Below are 23848 nucleotides of genomic sequence, written 5' to 3'. Positions count from 1 at the left end.
TCTTACTTACAATTCTTGGTGCCATGAATTCATTTGAAAGTAATTTCTTCTGGCAAATTATATCTGAATTCCTCAAATTTTCAAAAGCCAGTACATGATTATTCATCATAACACAAAAACCAGTGAAGCACATGTGTTCAATCAAAAAAAGCTGAAAACATCCCCAGTTAATGAAACTGCAGACAGGGCAGGGAATCCCATTTGTTTATAGCAACGTAGAGATGGATAAGCATGTTCATTGTATGCATATTGGATTTTATTTATGCTTTACTTTCAATGGATTGTGTTTTAGATTAAAACATTTATTACAGAGCTCAATCTAAATAGGCTTACTATATATAAATGCATATTGTACATAAATGCTGCATTGGATTCATTTCAAAATTTCACTATGCTTCTTCTACGGTATATTTGAATACATTTGGGCCTGTATGAAATCCAGTGAGTGCTGTCTGATTTTTGTTACAAGAACTCGACATAGAGAAAAATAATTATTTATATACAGCCAGGTCCATAAATATTGAGACATCAAAAAATTCCCATATTTTGGGCTCTATATGCCACCACAATGGATTTAAAAAGAACCAAACACAATGAGCTTTAACTCCAGACTTTCAGCTTTAATTTGAGAGTATTTACATTGAAATCAGGTGAACATTGTAGGAATTACAAAGGTTTATATGTGTGCCCCCCACTTTTTAAGGGACCAAAAGAAATGGGACAAACTAAACAATCCTAAATCAAACTTTCACGTTTAATACTTTGTTGCAAAGTTAATACTTTGTTGCAAAGTCAATTACAGCCTGAAGTCTGGAACACATAGACATTTCCAGATGCTGGGTTTCATTCCTGGTGATGCTCTGCCAGGCCTCTACTGCAAATGTCTTAAGATCCTGCTTGTTCTTGGGGAATTTTCCCTTCAGTTTTGTCTTCATCAGGAGAAATGCACTCTCAATCGGATTCAGGTCAGGTGATTGACTTGGCCATTGCATAACAGTCCAATTATTTGCCTTAAAAAACTCAGTTTTTTCAGTAAGCTTCGGATCATTGTCCACCTGCACTGCGAAGCGCCATCCAATGAGTTTTGAAGCATTTGACTGAATATGATCAGATCATATTGCCCTAAACACTTCAGAATTCATCCTGCTGCTGCTTTTGTCAGAAGTCACATTATCAATAAATGCAAGGGAACCAGTTCCACTGGCAGCCATACATGCCAATAACATGACACTACCACCACCATGCTTCACTGATGAGGTGGTATGTTTTGGATCATGAAGAACTCCTTTCCTTCTCCATACTATTATCTTCCCATCACTCTGGTACAAGTTGATCTTTGTCTCATCTGTCCATAGGATGTTGTTCCAGAACTGTAAAGGCTTTTTTAGACGTTGTTTGGCAAACTCTAATCTGGTCTTCCTGTTTTTGAGACTCACCAATGGTTTATATCTTGTGGTGAACCCTCTATATTCATGTTTGTGAAGTCTTATCTTGATTGTTGACTTTGACACATATATACCTACCTTATGGAAAGTGTTCTTGATCTGGCCAACTGTTGTGAAGGGATTTGTTTTCACCAGTGAAATAATTCTTATGTCATCTACCACAGTTGTTTTCCGCGGTCTTCTGGGTCTTTTGGTGTTGCTGAGCTCTCCCGTGCATTGTTTCTTTTTAAGAATATTAATTTGTCCACACCTAAGGTTTTTGCTACAGATGGAGCAGGACTTTTCTTTGCAGGATATGGCAATGGCGACGCCAGCCGCCATCCCCCGCCACCCGCCATCTGTATATGCGAAAGGGGACGTGCACGCATGAGATGTGCGCGTGTCCCCTTCCGACGGCTTCCACCGGGTCGCCACCGGCTTGTCGGCGGTCACCCGGGGTCCCAACCGCCTCCCCGCACCCCCCCTAACCCTGTCCGTCTCCCTGAAGCGGAGACGGACAGGGTTCCTGTTGCCCCACCGCCCAGAAACTGAGATGCACGCCTGTCTCAGTCAGATGGACGCCGGGCTGCTGGCGGATGGCCAGCGGTGACGTTCTGGCGATTCGCCAGCAAGAGGGAGCCCGGCTCCATCTGTATCTCTCTGATTGGGTTCTTTAACATTTTCAGACTACTGATGGCTTGCTTCACTGATAGTAACTGCTCTTTGGATCTCATATTGAGAGTCAACAAGAACAGATTCCAAATGCAAATGTCACACCTGGAATGAACTCCAGACCATTTACCTGTTTAATTGATGAAGAAATAACAAGGGAATAGCCCACAACTATCCATGAAATAGCTTTTAAGTGGATTGTCCCATTACTTTTGGTCCCTTAAAGAGTGGGAGGCACATATAGAAACCGTTGTAATTCCTACACCGTTCACCTGATTTCGATGTATATACCCACAAATTAAAGCTGAACGTTTGCAGTTAAAGCACTTCGGCTCAGGTTATTTCAAACCCATTGTGGTGGTGTATAGAGCCCAAAATATGAGAATTGTGTTGATGTCCCAAATATTTAGGGGCCTTACTGTATATACAGTATATGATTTACATGGGTATGCCTGCACTTTTATGACATTCCCAGAAAACCGCCGGTTATCACCCCTCGCGCATACTGTATGCAGTAATTCATTCAATTATCTAATTAGTGACCCATGCTGTAAAACAAAAAAACAAACAAACAAAAAAAAATAATATATATATATATATATATATATATATATATATATATATATATATATATATATATACAGTCACATAGAATCAGGGCACTCACCAAGCAGCAATAAGGCAATGCTTTTTTATTCCATTCCAAGCAACAGATAAGCTGAAGTTTCAGACCTAACAAGGCCCTTAATCATGGCGCCCTGAGTCCCACAAAAGAGCTCTTTTGTGGGACTCAGGATGCCATGATGTGTGTGTAGTTTATTTTGTATTTTATATTGTATTTAATAATAATATATAAAATAATAATAATAATAATAATAATTTGATTTATATAGAGCTCTTTCTCAAATAGATCTCAAGCGCTTAACAGATAGAACTAATGTAATACAGTACAGAAAAGCTTTTCATAACCAATACTTAAGGGAATGAAGGAAATGCTTGCATAAACAGGAAAGTCTTGAGTCTGTTTTTGATGCATTCTAGAGCGGGGCCTTGTCGAACTGTGTGGGATAGTGAGATCCATAAAGTCACAGCTGATTGGCTAAAAGCTCGACCCCCAGATGAATTATGAGAGAGCCTAGGTACTGCTACAGATTGCAGTAATCAGGTGGGACAGTATGGAACCAGAAGCTGCTTCGGGTACCTTGGGCCTTGGTCATGTGGGGCTTTGAAACTCAGTAAGCTGATCTTGAGAATAAATCGCCATTTTATTGGCAGCCAGTTAAGGGAGTAGAGAATGGAAGTTATGTGGCTAGAACGGGATGGTTGGTTAACAGCCTGGCAGCTGTGTTTTGTACCAGCTGTGATCGGTGAAGTTCTTGTGCTGGTAGACCAAGGTAGAGGGCATTGCAGTAATCAAAACAAGATAATACAAATGTATGTATGTCTTTTGGCAGGTCTTCAGAGGAGATTAAGGGGGGTATTCAATGTTTAGGTGACCCTGTCCCATTCTCGGTCAGCTCGACTGAGAACATGCAGGCGGGATTCAATGTCCCGCCTGCCGGGGATCGAGAAGGGGGCATGGTCGTGAGTTGCGGCCAGGAAGAGATGAGCTGCAGCCGGCAACTCGTCCCTTCCTGGCTGTTCTCGGCAGAACGAGCCCGACAACTAGTGAAGTCGGGGTCATTCTGCCTAGAAACCCTGCTCAATGCTGTCGGGGAAGATAGTAGCTGGCGATTGAATACTCCCCTAAGTGTTTGATTCTGGCTATGTTCCTCAGATGAAAGAAAAGGATTTGATTGTGGCTGATATCTGATGTGTAAGTGTCAAGCCACCATCCAGTACCACGCCAAGATCTCAAACATGATCAGAGTTTTGTAATTTTGTACCCCAAAGTGTCAGTCCAGTTGGGTGGCTATGCTGCAGTCTTGTCCTTTGATGTTGAGGTTCTATTATAAGGACCTCTGTTTTATCAGGATTCAGTCTCAGCCAACTGGCACTCATCCATTCCTGGAGCTCATCTAGACAGCCATTTAGGGTTGTTATTGGGTTTTCCTTGCCCAGAACAAAGGACAAGATTTTGGCTGGTGCCCCCTAGCACCGCCACTAGTTCCACCTCTGACCCTGCTCCCCTTTCCCAGCACCATCAACCCTCATCATAGCAGTCATCATTTTGGTGCTCCTACCCGCAATATTTTAAATAGAAACAGTGCACACATTCGGTGTGCAGCCCAAATGGGTGTGTTCTTGCTGGAAAGGGGCATGACCACACAATAGTTCCCCCAAATTCAAATTATGCCACACAGTAGTGCAACTTTATTCACATTATATCATGCAATGGTGTCCCTTATTCACGATACATCACACAGTAGTACCACTTTACCTTATATACATTACTCCTCACATTATTCGCATTATACCTTTAGAAAAAAATCCTGAGAAAATATTGTATTTTAAGCACCTCCATGGCCCCACTGCAACCCAGCACAAAGCAGTGTGTGCTGGGCAGATGAGAAGAGCTGTTGCTGCTGTCATTTAAGGGGAGGGGGCCCGGGGCCCCCACTGGGCCCTTCCATCAGACTTTGGCCTGGGTAATTTGTACCCCCTACCCCTTTCTATCGGCACCCCTGATAATACCACACATTAATTGCCCCTTACACATGACACACATTATTATTGTCCTTATAACCATAATGCCCCTTACACATATGCACACCTTTATTAATGCCCTTCATACACATAATGACACACATAATGCCCCTTACACATATTTTGCACATTATTAATGCCCTTATACACATGACACACATAATGCCCATTACACATATGTTGCACATTATTAATGCCCTTATACACATGACACACATAATGCCCTTATACACATGACACACAAAATGTCCATTACACATATGTTGCACATAATAAATGCCCTTATACACATGACACACATAATGCCTGTTACACATATGTCGCACATTATTAATGCATTTATACATGACACACATAATGCCCCTTACACAGTATGCCGAACACTATTGCACAACCAACCCACCCACAGACAGCACTCGCACAGCCGCTAACACTGTGACCTCTGCCTCTGCTTGGATACAGATGTTTCATCATACATCTTGACTCAATAAGCCATGCAGCTCCTGGCCAGTTCTGCTAACGTTAGGTACCTTTTTTTGCAGAAAATTCGTCTTATTTGCATTGTTATGACCAGCACACACAAGGAGCTTCCAATGATTAAAATTATATGTGGCATGAATATATTCTGTGTGCGACTGTGGCTGTACCTGCATACAGAATGCTATGTTACAGTGAGTTTCCATACACTATTTCATATGCAGATACAGCCTCACTCACACACAGAATATAGGTATACTGTATCATTTTAATCAGCAGAAGCTGCTGATGCCCCTAGGCATTCCAAATGCCCTAGGCAATTGCCTAGTTTGCCTATGCCTAAGGCCGGCTCTGTCTGCATAGCAGTGATAGACAAGGCTATGGCGCCCAATTAGTTCACCCAGTGGCAGCATGTTCACTGCTAAAAGCATGATAATATAGAACAGAGAACAGTATCCGGACTGATCATAGATTGACACTAGGTCGACAGTCATAAGGTCGACCACAATTGGTCGACAGTAAAAGGTCAACATGGTCTAAAGGTCAACAGTGAAAAGGTCGACAGGGTCCAAAGGTCGACAGTCAAAAGGTCAACAGGGTTTATAGGTCGACAGACAATAGGTCGACTGGTTTAAAGGTCAACAAACAATATGTCTACAGGGTAAATAGGTCGACATGCAATTTAAAAAAAAATTTGAGCTGACAGGTGGTATTTCATGCCCTACCATCCACTACGGCGTGGAGAGAGAATATAACACACGACATTGCTAAAACACTAATCCATGCACTCATTATCTCTCGCATTGATTATTGCAATAGTCTCCTCATTGGTCTTCCCAAGAACAGACTCTCGCCCACTGCAATATACAGGTTGAGTATCCCGTATGCGAATATCTGTTATCCGAATTATTCCGAAAACCAAACATTCCAGAAAGTGAAAAAATAAAAAAACTTTTTGGCTAAAAACTTATTTGGGACATATGTAACAGCACTACTGAGGACATGATATATAACTGGCACTATAAATGTTCAAGAAAATTATTGCTTGGCATTAAAATTCAGTATCTGATATAGTACACAAATTTTGTTTCATGTTTTGAAACCTTGTTTTTTGAACAAATAAAATATATTTGTGTGTATTTCGTGTGGTTGATGTGTTTATACAACATAATTTCAAGATACTTCAAAATACATCACTGAAATATTAAATTATTCCGAAATATGGAATAATCCGTTATCCAAAATTCTCCTGGTCCCGAGCATTTCGGATAAGGGATACTCAACCTGTACTTTGAATGCTGCAGCTAGGCTGATCTTCCTAGCCAGACGTTCATCGTCTGCTGATCTGCTCTTCCAGTCCCTCCATTGGTTGCCCATATTCTACCGTATTCAATACAAAATACATCTACTCACATATAAAGCTATTAACCAAACCACACCAACCTATATCTCCTCAATTATCTCAAAATATTTCCCAACTCGCTCTCTCCACTCTGCACAAGATCTGCGTCTCTCTTCTGCATGGATCACTAGCTCCCATTCACTGTTACAGGACTTTCATAGGGCTGCACCCACCCTATGGAATGCCCTCCCATGCACAATTAGCCTCTCATCAAGCCTCCAAACTTTCAAATGTCTCCTGAAAACTCACCTCTTCAGGCAAGCCTATCAAATTTAGGTACCATCCACATACCCTCTGAGGCACTAATGTATTATATTTCTTCCCTTGTGGACTTGCAACTTGGTGGGACTGCTATGCTATTACTGGTGCCTGTCTTTGTGTTTCCCTCCTATTTCCCTTGCAGCAGGGCCTTTCAACTTCTATGTCTGTCTGTTTTACCCAGTTTGTTCTTTCAGTGCTGTCATCAGTTGTAAAGCGCAACGGAATCTTCTACACTATATAAAAAACTGTAAATAAATAAATATAATAGTAAGTCAAGCCCAAAGCATGGCGAGCGCAGTGACTTAGACAGTGTCCATGTTGACCTATGTCGACATAAACACCCAAAAACCTTGAAAACGCAGGTCGACCTTTTCCATGTCAAACTTTTGACCATGTCATCCTTTTTACTGACGACCTATTGACCCTGTCATTGTCTGTCAACCTTTAAATCCTGTTGATCTTTTGACCCGGGTTGATCTTTTCAGTGTCAGCCTGTAACCCTGTCAACCTTGTGACTGTCTAACATTAGTGGTCGACCATATGACTGTAGACCTAGACATTGTAGAGCCAATATACCATAACCAATATAGAACCTTGTGGGACACCACATCGCAGGGGCACAGATGAAGATGAGTATTCTCCAGATGACACTCTCTGTGACCTGCCAGCGAGAAATGATTTCAACCAGCTTAGTACTTTGCCAACCAGTCCACAGAAATTTTTCTCTGGTGTTCCCGGCTGTGACAGCAGTGGGCCAGTGGTGGATGCTGGGAACTGGAACAAGGGAGGATTAACCCCTTGAGTGGTATGCCCGGAAATTTTCCAGGCTCAGCTGCGATGCCGCAGTGGCCTGTCCCGGAAAATTTCCGGGCATAATATACAATAGGTGCGCGCCAGTGGTGTCCAGGTGTCCATCACTGGCGCAGCACCTCTAGAGTCCACCCCTGTCACAACCTTGCAGTTCCCCCCATCATCTTTGCTCCGGCGATCGGTACGCTGGAGCTCCCCTGACCCGCCAGCCACTCATTTTACAGTGACGTCGGCGGCAGGCTCGGGTATGGTCGGCTAGGCTCGGGGGGACTCGGGAGCGCGCAGGCACCCGAGTCCTCCCAAGTCGCCGCGAACATCCCCCAGCCTGCCGCCTACATCAATGCTGTATGTGACAGGTGGCTAAGGCAGCGGCGGCAGGGAATCTCCGGCGTACTAACGCCGGAGCAGAGGTGAGGGAGGGGGGCTTCCAACATCCTGTGGTAGGTTTTGCTGGGGCAGGACAAACCTGCCCTGGTAGGTTTGTCCTGCCCCAGCAAAACACACCACTCAAGGTGTTAAGGTATGGACAGTTCATATGAGTAACACTGACACTGCAGGCACAGCTTGGAGTCTAACATCACTGCTTTCAGTGGTGAGGTCGTGGCCCTCTGACCTGAGTTCCTTACAGCTAACTGGCCAGTCACAGGAGATGGATGGTGACTTGTGGCAGTGAGCTTGGAGCTTGGAACTGGGGAATTTGGAACTTGGTACTGGATACCTGGTCTGTGCTGGCCTAGGAGGCCGGAGAGATAATAGTGGCTTGGGAGCCGATGGGTAGTCGATGGTCTGGGAGCCGACATGGAGGGTTGATGGCCTGGGAGCCGACACAGCACTGTAGACTGCCTGGGAGCCGGAGGGAGTGTTGACGACAAGTGAGTCGACACGGTACTGGGGTTTGTTATTATTTTGAGCCCAGTTTTTGCCTCTTCTGTTTTGCTAGTTAGATTCCCTCTTACTTTTACCCTGTCTCTATTGGAACCTTGTCACCCTGCAAAACCCGGTGGCATCCAAGTACGGGGTGAACCTAATTTGCCTTGGAAAAGCAGCTGTTGTAAGACATTTACCTGCAGGTGCTCACCGACTTCAGGGTGTCAAGGTAGGCTCAGGTGCCTCTGTGGCCTTACCCCCTTGGCAACAGTGGCACTGTACAGACTGTTATCTACCAACCACAGTCTTGTCAGCCAGATCTTGTGTTTCTCTATCCCTGGGTATCATAACAGATTGCTGAGGTGCATCAACATATCTGTGACCACACGATGAAGTGTATTTTTGTTATAACCAATCCTTACTGTCTATTTTTGATAATTACAACATAATTAACGACATAATCGATAGTTCATAAAAGTTCATTAAGTTTCGTATTTGAATCAATTGTTTGCTTCAATAGTGAATTGTTGTTCTGGTGAACACATTGCCCCTTTACAACTTAAATGTGTTTTTTATTTTCATTTTAAATGAAGTAATTTCTTTGCATATTTTTACATATGTTTGAGTTGGTTAGTCAAAGAATGACACAAAACACATGCCATTTTCAATGTGGTTTTTTTTTCCAGCACAATATTCTCCAGGGATTTAATCAAGTTTGTCTCCTCTCTTGATAACATGACATATTCTATGATTACCATAATCCTTAAAAAACCAACACTGATAAAAATATATTACCATGATTATGATAAAATATAAAAATTTATTGAGAATCACAGGCAAAGCAGTTCATATTACTGAACATTAGATCTGCTTACAGTTGTTCCTAAAGGTTTCTTTACAGTAAGGGTAGTATAGGAAGAGTAAAGGCAGTATAAAGTTGGCCAATGGGTAACAGCAGGGGATACATATATATATACACACACACACACACACACACACACAAAAACACACACATGTATGTCCCTCCGTACCTAACAGACCTAACAGGCTCGGTGCTGCCTCTGATTTAAAACCATCCCATGATGGGGCTGCTGCTGCTGACCTCTACGGGCCTGAGAAGTATGTGATGAGCTTCACCAATCAGAGCTCAACACAAGGGGATGCGGTCATTTGGTCTACTGCATTATGGTAGAAAGTCATTAGGTCGAATCCATTAGGTCGACATGCTAAAAGGTCGACATGACTCTAGGTCGACATGGGAAAAGGTCGACATGATTCTAGGTCGAAAGGTCATTAGTTCGACAGGTCATTAGTTCGACAAGGTCATTAGTTCGACATTGTCTATGTCGACATTCACAAGGTCGACATGGGGTTTTTCACTGTTTTTTGAGCCGACATGTGCTGACAGGCGGTATTTCATGCCCTACCATCCACTAGGGCGTGGTGGGAGAATAAAATAGTGTGCCGAGCGTAGCGAGGCACCGTGCCCGACGCATTGCGAGCGCAGCGAGCGATGCGAGGGAATGCAGTGCACTTTAAACTGTGTCCATGTCGACTGTGTTGACATTCAGGTAAAAAAACAGTGAAAAATCCCATGTCGACCTTGTGAATGTCGACATAGACAATGTCGAACTAATGACCTTGTCGAACTAATGACCTGTCGAACTAATGACCTTTCAACCTAGAATCATGTCGACCTTTTCCCATGTCGACCTAGAGTCATGTCGACCTTTTAGCATGTCGACCTAATGGATTCGACCTAATGACTTTCTACCATAATGCAGTAGACCAAATGATCCCAACCCAACACAAGCCTCTTAGCCTCTGACCTCTTGTGCAAAGTCTCATGGGACTTAATCAACTCCCAGTAATGCACTGCACACTTTTGTAGTCAGTGTGACTCAGCTCCTGATGCTCAGCACCATTAATCATTGTCACATTGGTAGATTGGTGAAGCTGCAGCACTGCCGTACTGACATGCACAAAACCTTTAGCTAAAAATTTTTTATTAAAAAAAATAATAATATATATATATATATATATATATATATATACTGACCCCAGGGGGCCCTAGATAAATGGGGCGCAGGGGTACTGACCCCCCTTAAACCGTCCCTAGAACATATAATGTAACACAAAAGTGTCCTCAGTCCTAAGTACCACAGTGTAATACAGATGGAGCCAGCCTCAGCCAGGCGCCAGCGTGACATATCCATAGCGCTGGTAATTTGGCTGCAGGGCTTCCAATAGAATGGGGTACGTGAGCATCTCATGCACACGCGCACCATTCTGTCAGACTCTGGTGGAGGGGCAGGGGATGGCGCATATCAATTCTATCGACAGGAGCAGCGCTAATTAGAGCGGCTCCATCTGTACCTCCAGTTCATATCACTACACATTTTAGTGTTTTAGTGGCCCCAATTAATTTTATTCCACATTGTAATACCCACAGTTCATAAAGTACAACATTCTGTATCAGTGCCCTCAATTTGTTTTATGCAACATCACAGTGCCCCCGACACCATATTATGCAACATTACTGTACACGAGTGGTTCCCAAATGTTTTTGAATCACGGCGCCCTAGAGCATCAAAATGTTTTCAATCCACCCCTAGGCCAAATGTTTCTTATTGAGAAATTTAGAAAAAAAAATATTAAAATAAGTACATTGTGTGTATATGTCACAGTTATGTGGGGAGGGACAGGATTTGCTCCTGTTTGTCCGCATATATTATGATTGGCAGCCACCAGCACTAGTGGTAGTTGTGTATACACAAGAACCCACTAGTTTTGCCTGTTACATTGACCATTAATAATATGAATTGATCCTGGTCCACCAACCCAAGGCACCCCTGCAAGTGTCCTGAGGTACCCCAGGGAGTCTAGGCACACAGTTTGGGAGCCACTGCTGTACACCCTATTTACATAGGTGAATCTAGAAATATTATAATGGGTGGTCCCAGATGCAACTACTCATGCTGTAGGGACCCTGCATGGCGAAGCCGCGTGGCAAAAAGGGGGCGCCGCCTCCAGGGAAGGAGGTGTGGCATTACACATTATACCACACACCGTAATGCCCATTACACATTTTAGCAAACTCTGTAATACCCATTACACATAAGGCCACATATGGTGATGCCCTTCACACATTATGCTACACAGTGATGCCCATCACACATTATAACACACACCATGATGCCCAATACATATTTCATACAGAAGTACCTACATGCTCATTGCTAGGGGTTTTTTGCTTGATGCCAGGGGCTTCATGCTCTTTGCCAAGGGGGAATACATGCTCGTTGCCAAGGAGGAGTGAAATTGCTCATTGTCAAGGGGGAGGGAAACTGACTGCTGTCGGCCGCACACTGGACCACGAGCCAATAGGAGATGCTAACAGGGAGTTAGGGAGAGGGGAGAGATGCTGACGGGTTGTTAGGGAGAAGTGGAGGGTAGGGATGCTGACGGGAGTAAGCGCAGTGCTTAGATTCAAACACTAATTCTCTGGCTGCAAGTATTATCATTATGGCAACCAGATTGCTTTGCAATTTATTAAGATTTCAATGTCCTACTCCTGTTAGGAAATTTGTGATATTTTACATTTCTTTTACACTAACTTAGATGTACTTCCAGTGATCGATAGGTTCGAAAGGGTGGCATTTTGGAGACATATTTATTTTCCTCAGATGAAAAAGTGCAAACCTCATCTCTACTAGTCCCTATATCTATGGACTATATCTAAGTATTTAAGAACCATATAAGTCAAACTTGCAAGGCTCCAGATACTGATGGCTTGCCAAATAACTAAAATGAGTGAGACATTACACTCTGTTTTAATGCGTTTCTCACTGGTACTACATCCCATGGCATTATTTCAATTCAGTCATACTTAAAGTTTTGCTGCTTGAATAAACCAGGTCATGCCTTTGAACTCCCTATCTGATATAGGTCTATTTCCCTGCTAAATACAGACTATAAACTCAAACAAATTTCCGCAAATCTCTGGGTCTTCTCAAGCACATGCTCTCTCTTGATGCTCAAAAGGATCTTGCAACATGGTACCATCTATTCAATTCCCTTTGCAGGTTTGGGCTTAGGGAGGATTTTATCTCAGTTCTTAAACTTTTCTAATCTTCTTTCCAGATTTTAAGTAATGGTTACTTGTCTCCTGCTTTCTCTATACATATAGTTTGTACCTATATATTGTATGCTTGTGAGTAGGGCCTTCCTACCATTTTTACTGTATGTAACTACCACCACTGCCACTGGCTCCTGCTGTCACTGTACAATAAAGTTTTTTTTTTCTCTTTTCTAAATTGTGTACTGTGCTCGTGGCACTGCACATCACCACTGAAAGAAGTGCAGCATCCTCACACAATTATACCACCCTCTGACATGCTACATGTGGATATTACGACAATGTTTTGTGCAAAGTGAATCATCTTGACTTTGCATAACACATTTTCGCCTTGCCTGTTTTAAGTCTGGGTCCTTTATAAATGTTGTCATCCTGCTCCTTAGAAAAAATCTTGTTGAATTTAAATAAATCAATGTTTAAAGCATATTTTGCATTGTTCAGTTGACGTTTGCACTTTAATAAATTGCTTCCGGCATGTTTTTCTTATCTTAATGATCCCCAGTCAATTTATAGAAAAAGACAATGGCATATAAATGTTTAATTGTGCTGCTTGTATAAGCTGACCTCACCCTTCGTGATTCCACTTATTGCTGACAAAATCAATAACAGATTCAAAGCACGGAGAAATGCCCTTCTAATGACAGTTTAGCAGGAGCAGATGTGCAGCTAATAAGAAGCATGGACAGTTCATTGAGGCAGAGAGATGTTTTCTCATGTAAGAATGGTCGAGAAATTCCTCCACTTTTACACTATCATGTAAAAGTTCTTCTAGCCTTGCGTTGATGTAAACTAAAGTTCATGTAATAAAATCAGATAAAAATAATATATAGCAGTTAAGTAAGAGGTAAATTAGAATTTGACTTAAGAATAAATAAGTTACAAAAACTGTTACACGTTTTTTTAGGAATCTCTGACCTACGTCATGTTATTAAAAAATATTCCCACAGACATATGTGGCATTGAGAGAAGATTGTGGCGCAAGTGGATTAAACCACAAGACTGGGGGCTTGCCTTCATGACGATCGCATTTGGTAAGTCAATAAGGGTTGTAGTGGTCATAGCAATTATATTAGTTTGCTGTCCTTCAATTTAGACTCTTCATCTGCTGGATCTTTAATAGGTAAATGTTTACTTGAAATACAGATTATTAATTTGATTGTTTCACTTTCATTTTCTTGGATCTTTTTCTCCCCTATGATCTTTATTAGTATTTCATCTGCTACTTCTTCCTATCTGTCTCTTTGGAAAGTTGCTTACCTTCCAGTGCTCCCTTGTCTCCCTGTGACTTCCCTGCAAAGATGTCTGTGCAAGATTACTGATGTCATTCAGTGTGCTGGGGGAAAACAATGCATTTTTCTCTTACCTAGTTTTACCCATCCCTTACATGCACCTGAGTGATATCACTAAGCTAATTGAGCATCTGGCTCTGGATGCTCTGGCTTCCAAACACATATTTATTAACACTTTAATTTTTAATTAGGTCTAGACGATGCAAATATATGTAACCAAGATCTCTGAATTCTATTATCATATAGGGCGGGATGTACTAAAGGGAAAATGCGGTAAAACGGGGGTTTTACCGCATTTTCCTATGTACCATTAGCCGTCCGCCCTGTCTCCGCCTGGCAGGGTATCGCCACCCTCTGGGTGGCGATACCCTATAGAAACCTATGTGCTTGTATCACCACCCTGCAGTCCGCGCGACTCCCCTCCCGTCCTCCATCAATCTCCTCCTCCCCCAGCAGGTGTCACAGCCGGGAGGACATCCGGCTGCAGGGGGGGCGGAGGAGACGCAGGGGGACACTGACAGCCGCCGGGATGTGACGGAGACCCCTGCACACCACATTACAGGTATCGCGGGGGTCTCCGTCACCGCAACCCGATGCTAGCCGCATATGTTAGTACATATGCGGTAGAATCGCGGCGGCTGGCAGGCGAAGGGCGGCGATGTATATTAATACATCCCGCCCATAGTGTTCACGTTTGGTCAGTGTGTTGGGGTAAAACAAGGTATTTTTCTCTTACCCCTCCCTTTCATGCACCTCCATGATATCACTAAACTATTTGAACATCTTCCATAATATACATTTCCCTGCAGAGATGCCTGGTGTGTCTTATACTGAGGCCAGGCATCTAGATGCAGGGCCTGCAGCAGTACTGGTCTCAGCTGCGGGTGTGTTTGGCCTCCCACTGTACCCAGTGCCAGATTAAGGTCTAAATGGGACTGGAGCTGAAAATTATCAAGGGCCTATTATGCGCAATAAGAGGGGTTGTGGCCAGCACTTAATATTGTGGGGGGCGTGACCAGTGTTCTGGTTGGGTGGTCTGCTCATGGGTGTGTCTCTATTTGTGTAAATACTTTCAACTAATTATTTATGCCTGGAAAAGGCAGGGGGCTGGCAAAGGAAAAAAGCAAAGTGTTTAGTATAGGGTGGAAAATGGCAAAGAGGTTGGAATATGCAAGGGACTGGCACAGAAAAGAGGGAAAATAGAAGCTGCAGATATACTTCCAGCGGCAGATGCAGACTTTGGGCTGCAGTGCAGAGCATGTATCGCCAGCACTGAGAGCATCGGACGATATATAAGCACACCCCCTCCAGCCAAAGAGTGCAATGGCATATGTATATGTATATATATATATATATATATATATAGCCAACGTAGAGGTGCGACATATATATATATATTATAAGGGCACGGTAGTGCCCTTATATTAAGGCTGAATCCAACGAACGGATTTTTCCCATAGGGAACTTTTCGGATGGGGGCATGGTGTTTGAGGGACTGCACCTCAAAAGTGACTGGGCGTACTGAGCTGAAATTTGGCATGTACGCGTAGAATCGTCAACCGGTGCTGCGTGCCAAATTTCAGGGCGAAATATAAAAAAATGAGCAATTGGGAGCGATCTAAACTTCCAACTGCCAGTTTTTTTCTGACACTCGCGAAATGACACTTTGTCACCCATGTTAGTCTATGAGGGTTTTTTTGGGAAGGCATAACTCGGGGTAGGGGAACAATTGAGACTTGGGGTTTGTTTTATTAGGTAGATATTGTCCCAGTGGAGTGCCTTTTGGGGTTGAGGATTTTCAGATAGGTACAGTTTTTTTATAATTTAGTGAAACGTCCCCCATTATAAAGATAGGAGCTCCAACTTGTTGCGCAGCCGCAGATTCAATCAGCTGGGGGAGTACACAGAGAGGCTTCACTTGGGTGTACCAAGATGGCCGACTCCTGCTCGCAAACAGAAATTCTTTTGTGTAAGTGGAATTTGCAGTGTTTATGTTATACATGGGAGTGTGGGTGGGTGTAAGGATGGGTGCTGGGTGATCATTAGCCCTGACATGGCTGTAATTATATAGTTTTGTAAGGTCCGTGCTGTGCCAGTGACGGCTGTAAACTGAGTGAGTGACGTCATTAATTTATTCACTGCACTGCCGGGAAATTCAAATCTTACAGTCAGTGCTGCTCTATCAGTGGGAGCAGCAGACACTGCTGTGACTCTGTCAGTGTCAGCCAGCCAGCAATAGTGACCTGCATGTCTGACTTTCCCTCTCTGTAGTGGATAGTTAGGGGAGCAGCCAGTGAGAGTGGGTTCATGATGCTGACGTTGCAGAGCATAACCCAAGATGCAGAGAGACTCCCCTGCTGCCGCCGCTGCTGCCTCCCATGCTTCACAGATTAGGGTTACACGCTCGTAGTTACATGCCTTCCTCCGTCCCTTCCCCAGAATCCCCAATCCTCAGGGATGCGGGAAGTAGCGCTCTCTCTTGGCCAGGACAGCGGGACCCAGCGGAACATCAGCAGCAGCGCTTAGCCATCCCCGAACCCTAGCCTGCAGGAGGCGCTAGCCGGAGGATGCCCTGGGCACAGAGCTCACGCAGGATGATCCCGCACACTCACTCAGGCTCCACATCCTGGAGGGGATGTATACGTGCAAGGATAGGGGTGAGAGCAGAGGGCAGCTATCGACAGGGGCGGATCGGTATGCAGTGCAGCGTGTGCTCCTGACTGCTCTGGCAGGCATCAGTGGGGAGACAAAGTGCACTGTGACTGTATTGTACACAGTCACGACAGGACCTGTCACTGTGCAGTCCCTCTTTGCCTGGGACAGCCACCAATGAGCTAACTGAGCTCACGCAGGCTAGCCCCTCCCCTCCTGTGACCACTGTCCTGACCTCAGGCTCAGGCTCCTCCTCTTCTCTCCTCCCGGGCAGCTTCAACTGCTTCCTCCCTTCTCCACGGTCCACAGTCACAAATCACAGCACAGGAGCTGCTGGCCTGGGTGAGTGCTTTTGTGAGGGGACATGGTTGGGGCTATCCCAAAATAGTTGTTATGTTAGAAACATGTGTCAGTGCTTATGTGTGTGGAATGGACTAAGTATGTCTCTGTGTGTGTAAAACTATGTGTAACATATGTGGGTGGGCCCTGTTGCTTTCATTAAATGTGTGTGTGTGTCTGCATGTGATTGTGTGGAAAAATACATGTCAGTGGTTTGTTTGTTTGTGTGTGTGTGTGTGTGGGTGGGTGGGGTGGGGGGGGGTTGGCTGTTGTTACAGTATCTGGTACTTGTATATAGATATTAGCATCTGTAACTATATATAAACTGGAATAGTTATGTGTGTATATGTGCCATTTGTATATGTGTTTCTGGTAATTGTATATGTGTATACAATCTGTATATTCCAAGGTTTATATGTATATATGAGTGTTTGTGTTTATATACAAGCCTATATATATTGATATACAATATGTGTACCTATGGACAGTATATATATGAGTGTTTGTGTTTATATACAAGCCTATATATATATTGATATACAATATGTGTACCTATGGACAGTATATTAGTTCAGTAGCATAGGGTTTAGAAGGGTATGTAATGTAGTGGGTTTAGAAGGGTCATTGATGTACAAGGGTGTACAGAGTTCATTAGTGTAGCTTATAGAGGGGTCTGTGATGTAGTGGCGGGTACAGAGGGGTCTGTGATGTAGTGGCGGGTACAGAGGGGTCTGTGATGTAGTGGCGGGTACAGAGGGGTCTGTGATGTAGTGGCGGGTACAGAGGGGTCTGTGATGTAGTGGCGGGTACAGAGGGGTCAGTGATGTAGTGGCGGGTACAGAGGGGTCAGTGATGTAGTGGCGGGTACAGAGGGGTCAGTGATGTAGTGGCGGGTACAGAGGGGTCAGTGATGTAGTGGCGGGTACAGAGGGGTCAGTGATGTAGTGGCGGGTATAGAGGGGTCAGTGATGTAGTGGCGGGTACAGAGGGGTCAGTGATGTAGTGGCGGGTATAGAGGGGTCAGTGATGTAGTGGCGGGTATAGAGGGGTCAGTGATGTAGTGGCGGGTACAGAGGGGTCAGTGATGTAGTGGCGGGTACAGAGGGGTCAGTGATGTAGTGGCGGGTACAGAGGGGTCAGTGATGTAGTGGCGGGTACAGAGGGGTCAGTGATGTAGTGGCGTGTATAGAGGGGTCTGTGATGTAGTGGCGGGTATAGAGGGGTCTGTGATGTAGTGGTGGGGATAGAGGGGTCAGTGATGTAGTGGTGGGTACAGAGGGGTCAGTGATGTAGTGGCGGGTATAGAGGGGTCAGTGATGTAGTGGCGGGTATAGAGGGGTCAGTGATGTAGTCGCGGGTACAGAGGGGTCAGTGATGTAGTGGCGGGTACAGAGGGGTCAGTGATGTAGTGGCGGGTACAGAGGGGTCAGTGATGTAGTGGCGTGTATAGAGGGGTCTGTGATGTAGTGGCGGGTATAGAGGGGTCTGTGATGTAGTGGTGGGGATAGAGGGGTCAGTGATGTAGTGGTGGGTACAGAGGGGTCAGTGATGTAGTGGCGGGTATAGAGGGGTCAGTGATGTAGTGGCGGGTATAGAGGGGTCAGTGATGTAGTCGCGGGTACAGAGGGGTCAGTGATGTAGTCGCGGGTACAGAGGGGTCAGTGATGTAGTGGTGGGTACAGAGGGGTCAGTGATGTAGTGGTGGATATAGAGGGGTCAGTGATGTAGTGGCGGGTACAGAGGGGTCAGTGATGTAGTGGCGGGTACAGAGGGGTCAGTGATGTAGTGGTGGGTATAGAGGGGTCTGTGATGTAGTGGTGGGTATAGAGGGGGCTGTGATGTAGTGGTGGGTATAGAGGGGTCTGTGATGTAGTGGTGGGGATAGAGGGATCAGTGATGTAGTGGCGGGTAGAGAGTGGTCAGTGATGGTCAGTGATGTAGTGTAGGGTATAGAGGGTCAGTGATGTAGTGGTGGGGATAGAGGGGTCAGTGATGTAGTGGCGGGAATAGAGGGGTCAGTGATGTAGTGGCGGGAATAGAGTGGTCAGTGATGTAGTGGCGGGAATAGAGGGGTCAGTGATGTAGTGGCGGTAATAGAGGGGTCAGTGATGTAGTGGCGGGTATAGAGGGGTCAGTGATGTAGTGGCGGGTAGAGAGTGGTCAGTGATGTAGTGTAGGGTATAGAGGGTCAGTGATGTAGTGGTGGGGATAGAGGGGTCAGTGATGTAGTGGCGGGAATAGAGGGGTCAGTGATGTAGTGGCGGGAATAGAGGGGTCAGTGATGTAGTGGCGGGAATAGAGGGGTCAGTGATGTAGTGGCGGTAATAGAGGGGTCAGTGATGTAGTGGCGGGTATAGAGGGGGCAGTGATGTAGTGCAGGGTCTAAGAAGTCAGTACAAATACTAATCCTTCATACACTAAAATTTAATTCAGCATCAAAATACAGGAAAAGGTATGCAATGTGGGTTAAAATAAAAAGGAGGGGTAGCAAACTCAGAGGTCAGATATGCGTGAACTGTGTAATGCCGCGCACCACATACCGCAATGTTTAAACTGAGGTATGCTATTTTTTTCTGTCAGCAAAGGAAATTTTTGCCCTGTGCTCCATCATTTGGTCTTCAGGCCCATACACACTGGTTCACTTTGAGCTGAAAGCAGCTCAGTTTGTCTATAGCTGCTTTCATCTCAAAAGCCACCCTATGCGTATGGGGCAGTGATCAGTGGTGAGCGCTGCTGCACGTTCTCGCATCATCGCTGGCCACCACTGCTCATCTGCACCTCCTCTCTTTTACCACCCCTGTCTCCTCCTCTAACCCCTGTCTCCTCTACAACCCAGTCTCATGCTCCAACAAGGAGATGCAGCCCTCTGCTGCCAGCACCGCGGATCAGGAGGAGGCCCACTGCTGTGGATAGCGGGGAGGAAGCCTGTCACCGTGGAATGGAAGGAGGAGGCCCAGCGCCAGGGATCACGAGAAAAAGTCTTGCACCGCAGATAGGAGGTTGAGGCTCTGCACCAGGGGAAAACAGACAAGAGGCCCGGCACGCCGGTTTGGGAGGAGGAGGCCCGTCGCCGAAGAGAGGGAGAGCTGCCCGAGGTACACTCTCCACTTTGATTGAGGGGGAGGAAGGATTAGGAGGCGCAAAGTAATTTCTGTAACTTTCAAACACCTGCCTGCTTCTGCTCTCCCTTCTCTACCACCCCCCTCTCCTCCTCTACCACCCCCTTCTCTGCCTCTACCACCCCTACTCCTCCTATACCATCCCCTCTCCCCCTTTACCACCCCTCTCCTCCTCTACACCCCCCTTTCCTCCTATTCCATCCCCTCTCCCCCTATACCAACCCTCTCCTCCTCTGCCATCCCTTCTCCTCCTCTACAACCCCCCATTCTCCTCCTCAACCACCCCCATCTCCTCCTCTACCACCCTCCATCTCCTCCTCTACCACTCCTCCTCTACCACCCCCCTTCTCCTCCTCTACCACTCCCTTCTCCTCCTCTACCACCACCCTTCTCCCCCCTCTCCTCCTCCACCACCCCCTCTCCTCCTCTACACCCCCCCCCTCTACTCCTATACCACTCCTTCTCTTCATCTACATCCCATCTCCCCCTCTACCACCCACGTCTCTTCCTCTACCACCCACATCTCCTCCTCCTACCACCCCTGTCCCCTCCTCTACCACCCCCTCTCCTCCTCTACCACCCCCTCTCCTCCTCTACCACCCCCTCTCCTCCTCTTCCCTCTCACTGTCCCCATTTCTTGTACCTCTCCCCACTCTGACTCCAATCCCTTTGTCCACTTTCCCTAGCTCCCTATGTGTCTCCCTGTAGCCACCTTTGTCTCTCTATCTCTCCCCATCACCCACTGCATCACCATCTACCTCTCCCCTGTGGTACTATCTCCCCATTTCCTCTCTCTCCTGTCACTCTGCCTTTCCAAGACATCACCCTCTTCTTCTCTCAATCATCTGTTCACTGTTACCCACTGTCTCTCGTCATTCCCTTTGAGGCCATGCCCTTGTTTTGAGGCAACGCCAACTGTTTTGGGAATATGCGCAAATAACCCCCCTCCCTTCCCTGTTATGGTGTCCTCCTGTAATTGTGTTCTGGAGCCACACCTGACGGGCAATGTATCAGTGGAGGCAACGCCGCACAGGGCCCTGCTGCTGGATGCGTCCCCACCTCCTCCCACCCCACCTCCTTCTCCATACACCGCAGTAAATATAAGGCCCGGTGCTGCTGGTTGTGGCGCCGCCTATTGTTATGCTGGCTCTGCCCACATGAGGCCACTTCCAGATATTTTCCAGGGCCACTTTTAGGCCCCAATCCGCCCCTGGCTATCGACATATTGCATCAAGCTTTAATGAGGCAGTTCACATTATGCTGACTAACCCCATGCAGGACCTTCCACCCTGGGATCCAAAAGACTGGGTGCCGGGGGATCGAGGATTAATTATTGGACTCATCTGGAGCAGGAGAGCGGGTCAGCAGCACAGCGGCAGCCTGTCACTGTGTGCAGACAGTGGCAGAGGCGTCCACCGCTGCGGAGCTTCTGCAGAGACACTCTCACGAGATGATGATTTCATCATCACTCGAGTCTTACTGTGTGTCTGCAGACTGCAGTAGCCTGGGGCCGGATGCTGTCTGCACATGAGAGGGGGGAAGTGCTGTGGAGCCGGAGGAGCTCAGCAAGCCTGAGCTCACTGGTCACTGTCTGCAAACAAACTAACAGTAAAAACGCATATCATGTGAACCCCTGGCAGAGCAAGTAACTCCATGACAACAAGCATGTATCCCCTGGCAGAGCATGTTAACCCTAGCAGAGTAAGTACCTCTCTTTTGTATCACATCCGAGGGCTACATGCACTATGGTCATCTATAGTTATGCTGACCGATACAAAGATAAATGCTACAGAAGTTAGGGGCATATCTGGCACTGTGGGGGGCATATCTGGCACTGGGGGGGGGGGGCATATTGCACACTGGGGTCATATCTGGAACTGTGGGGGGAATATCTGGCACTGTGGAGGGCATACCTGGCACTGTCGGCGGCATATCGCACACTGGGGTCATATCTGGCACTGTGGGGGGAATATCTGGCACTGTGGGGGGCATATCTGGGACTGTGGGGGCATATCTGGCACTGTGGGGGGCATATCGCACACTGGGGTCATATCTGGCACTGTGGGGGGCATATCGCACACTGGGGTCATATCTGGCACTGTGGGGGGCATACCTGGCACTGTGGGGGGCATATCGCACACTGGGGTCATATCTGGCACTGTGGGGGGCATACCTGGCACTGTGGGGGGCATATCGCACACTGGGGTCATATATGGCACTGTGGGGGGAATATCTAGCACTGTGGAGGGCATATCTGGCACTGTGGAGGGCATATCGCACACTGGGGGCATATCTGGCACTGTGGGGGGCATGGCACTGTGGGGGGCATATCGCACACCTGGGGCAAACCTGGCACTGTGGGGGGCATACCTAGCACTGTTGAGGGCATATCTGGCACTGGGGGCATATCTGGTACTGTCTGGCACTGTGGGGGCATATCTGGTACTGTCTGGCACTGTGTGGGCATATGGCTGGCACTGGGGGCATATCTGGCACTGTGGGGGCATATCTGGTACTGTCTGGGCATATTTGTGGCACTGTGGGGGCATACCAAGCACTGCGGGGGCATACCAAGCACTGTGGGGGCATATCTGGCATATCTTCATTGTCTCTACTCCTGCACAGGACACGTGTCACCCTGATCTGTGCCGTTCCAGTCCCGGTGCTGGCAGCTGGAGGGGAGCAGAAGAGGAGAACCACGCGGTGCCAGCAGCAGAAGGTTAGGAAGCTCAGGAGAGTGCACTGAGGAGTGGAGGAGGGGGAAGACGGCTGCGGGGAACCTGGAACCAGAGGTCCGGACAGGATGAAGGAAGAGTTGCAGAGAGGTGAATCATTCAGAGTGTCCCCCAAAAAAGCAGCCTCCTTTGAAGCACAGTGGGCCAGGTTAGTAGCTACTACATACACCCTGAAGTCTAACACCATACCTCCCCAAACCTGCCATTAAGAGGGACACATCGCGTCCCGGCCGTCTCCCAACTGCCCCCCCCCCCACCACCACCACCACCACGGGACACTGTGGGACAGTTGGAAGGTATGCTAACACTATCCCCCCACCCCCCACCCCCACCCCCCAGCCTAACTCTAACTATATACCCCCCTCCCCCACAGGGTAACTATAACTATTCATCCCACTCCCCACCAGCCTAACACTAACTATACACCCCGCTCCCCGCAGTCTAAAGGTGCCCACAGACGCTACAATTGTACTGTGCTATGCGTTTTTGTCTGTACAATGGTTCTATACAATTTTTCTTCCAGCTTGCTATGAGATGTGCACTTGGATGCATGCGATGCGATGTGATGAACCCATGTTTGTAATGTTAAATTTCAGATGTAGTCTAAAAAGTACGTGCAGCACGTACTTTTTTAGACATACAATATCGGGCTCCCGGGAACGCGCATCGCATCGCACAAGCCCATAAACACCATCCAATAATTGTACATAAGATGCAATTTGTGCTTAAAAAGTACAAAACGCATTCGATTATTGTAGCGTCTGTGGACACCTTAACACTCACTATACATCCCACTCCCCACCAGCCTAACACTCTCTATACATCCCACTCCCCACATCCAAACTTTAACTATACATCCCACTCCCCACAACCCAACCATTCTCCTCCCACCTGCAGCCTAACCCCACCCATCCCCACAGCCTAAACCTAACATACACTCCCCTCCGCAGCCTAACCATACATCCCGCTTCAGCCTATAACACTAATCACACAGACACACACCCCACAGCCTATAAC

General features: G+C 46.4%; 1 long non-coding RNA gene across 1 annotated transcript; it reads left to right on the top strand.

Annotated features, from left to right (window-relative positions):
- Positions 1 to 16434: 16434 nt before the first annotated feature.
- Positions 16435 to 23119, top strand: LOC146060396 (uncharacterized). Its single transcript, XR_014470427.1, has 3 exons — positions 16435 to 16980; positions 19814 to 20072; positions 22722 to 23119. It is a non-coding gene; the product is annotated as an uncharacterized LOC146060396 (long non-coding RNA).
- Positions 23120 to 23848: the final 729 nt, after the last annotated feature.

Source organism: Crinia signifera, chromosome 2, assembly GCF_055691185.1.
Source record: "Crinia signifera chromosome 2, ASM5569118v1, whole genome shotgun sequence".
Lineage (NCBI taxonomy): Eukaryota > Metazoa > Chordata > Amphibia > Anura > Myobatrachidae > Crinia > Crinia signifera.
Note: the sequence above shows the minus strand (reverse complement) of the source record. Positions and strands in the feature narration are given on the sequence as shown.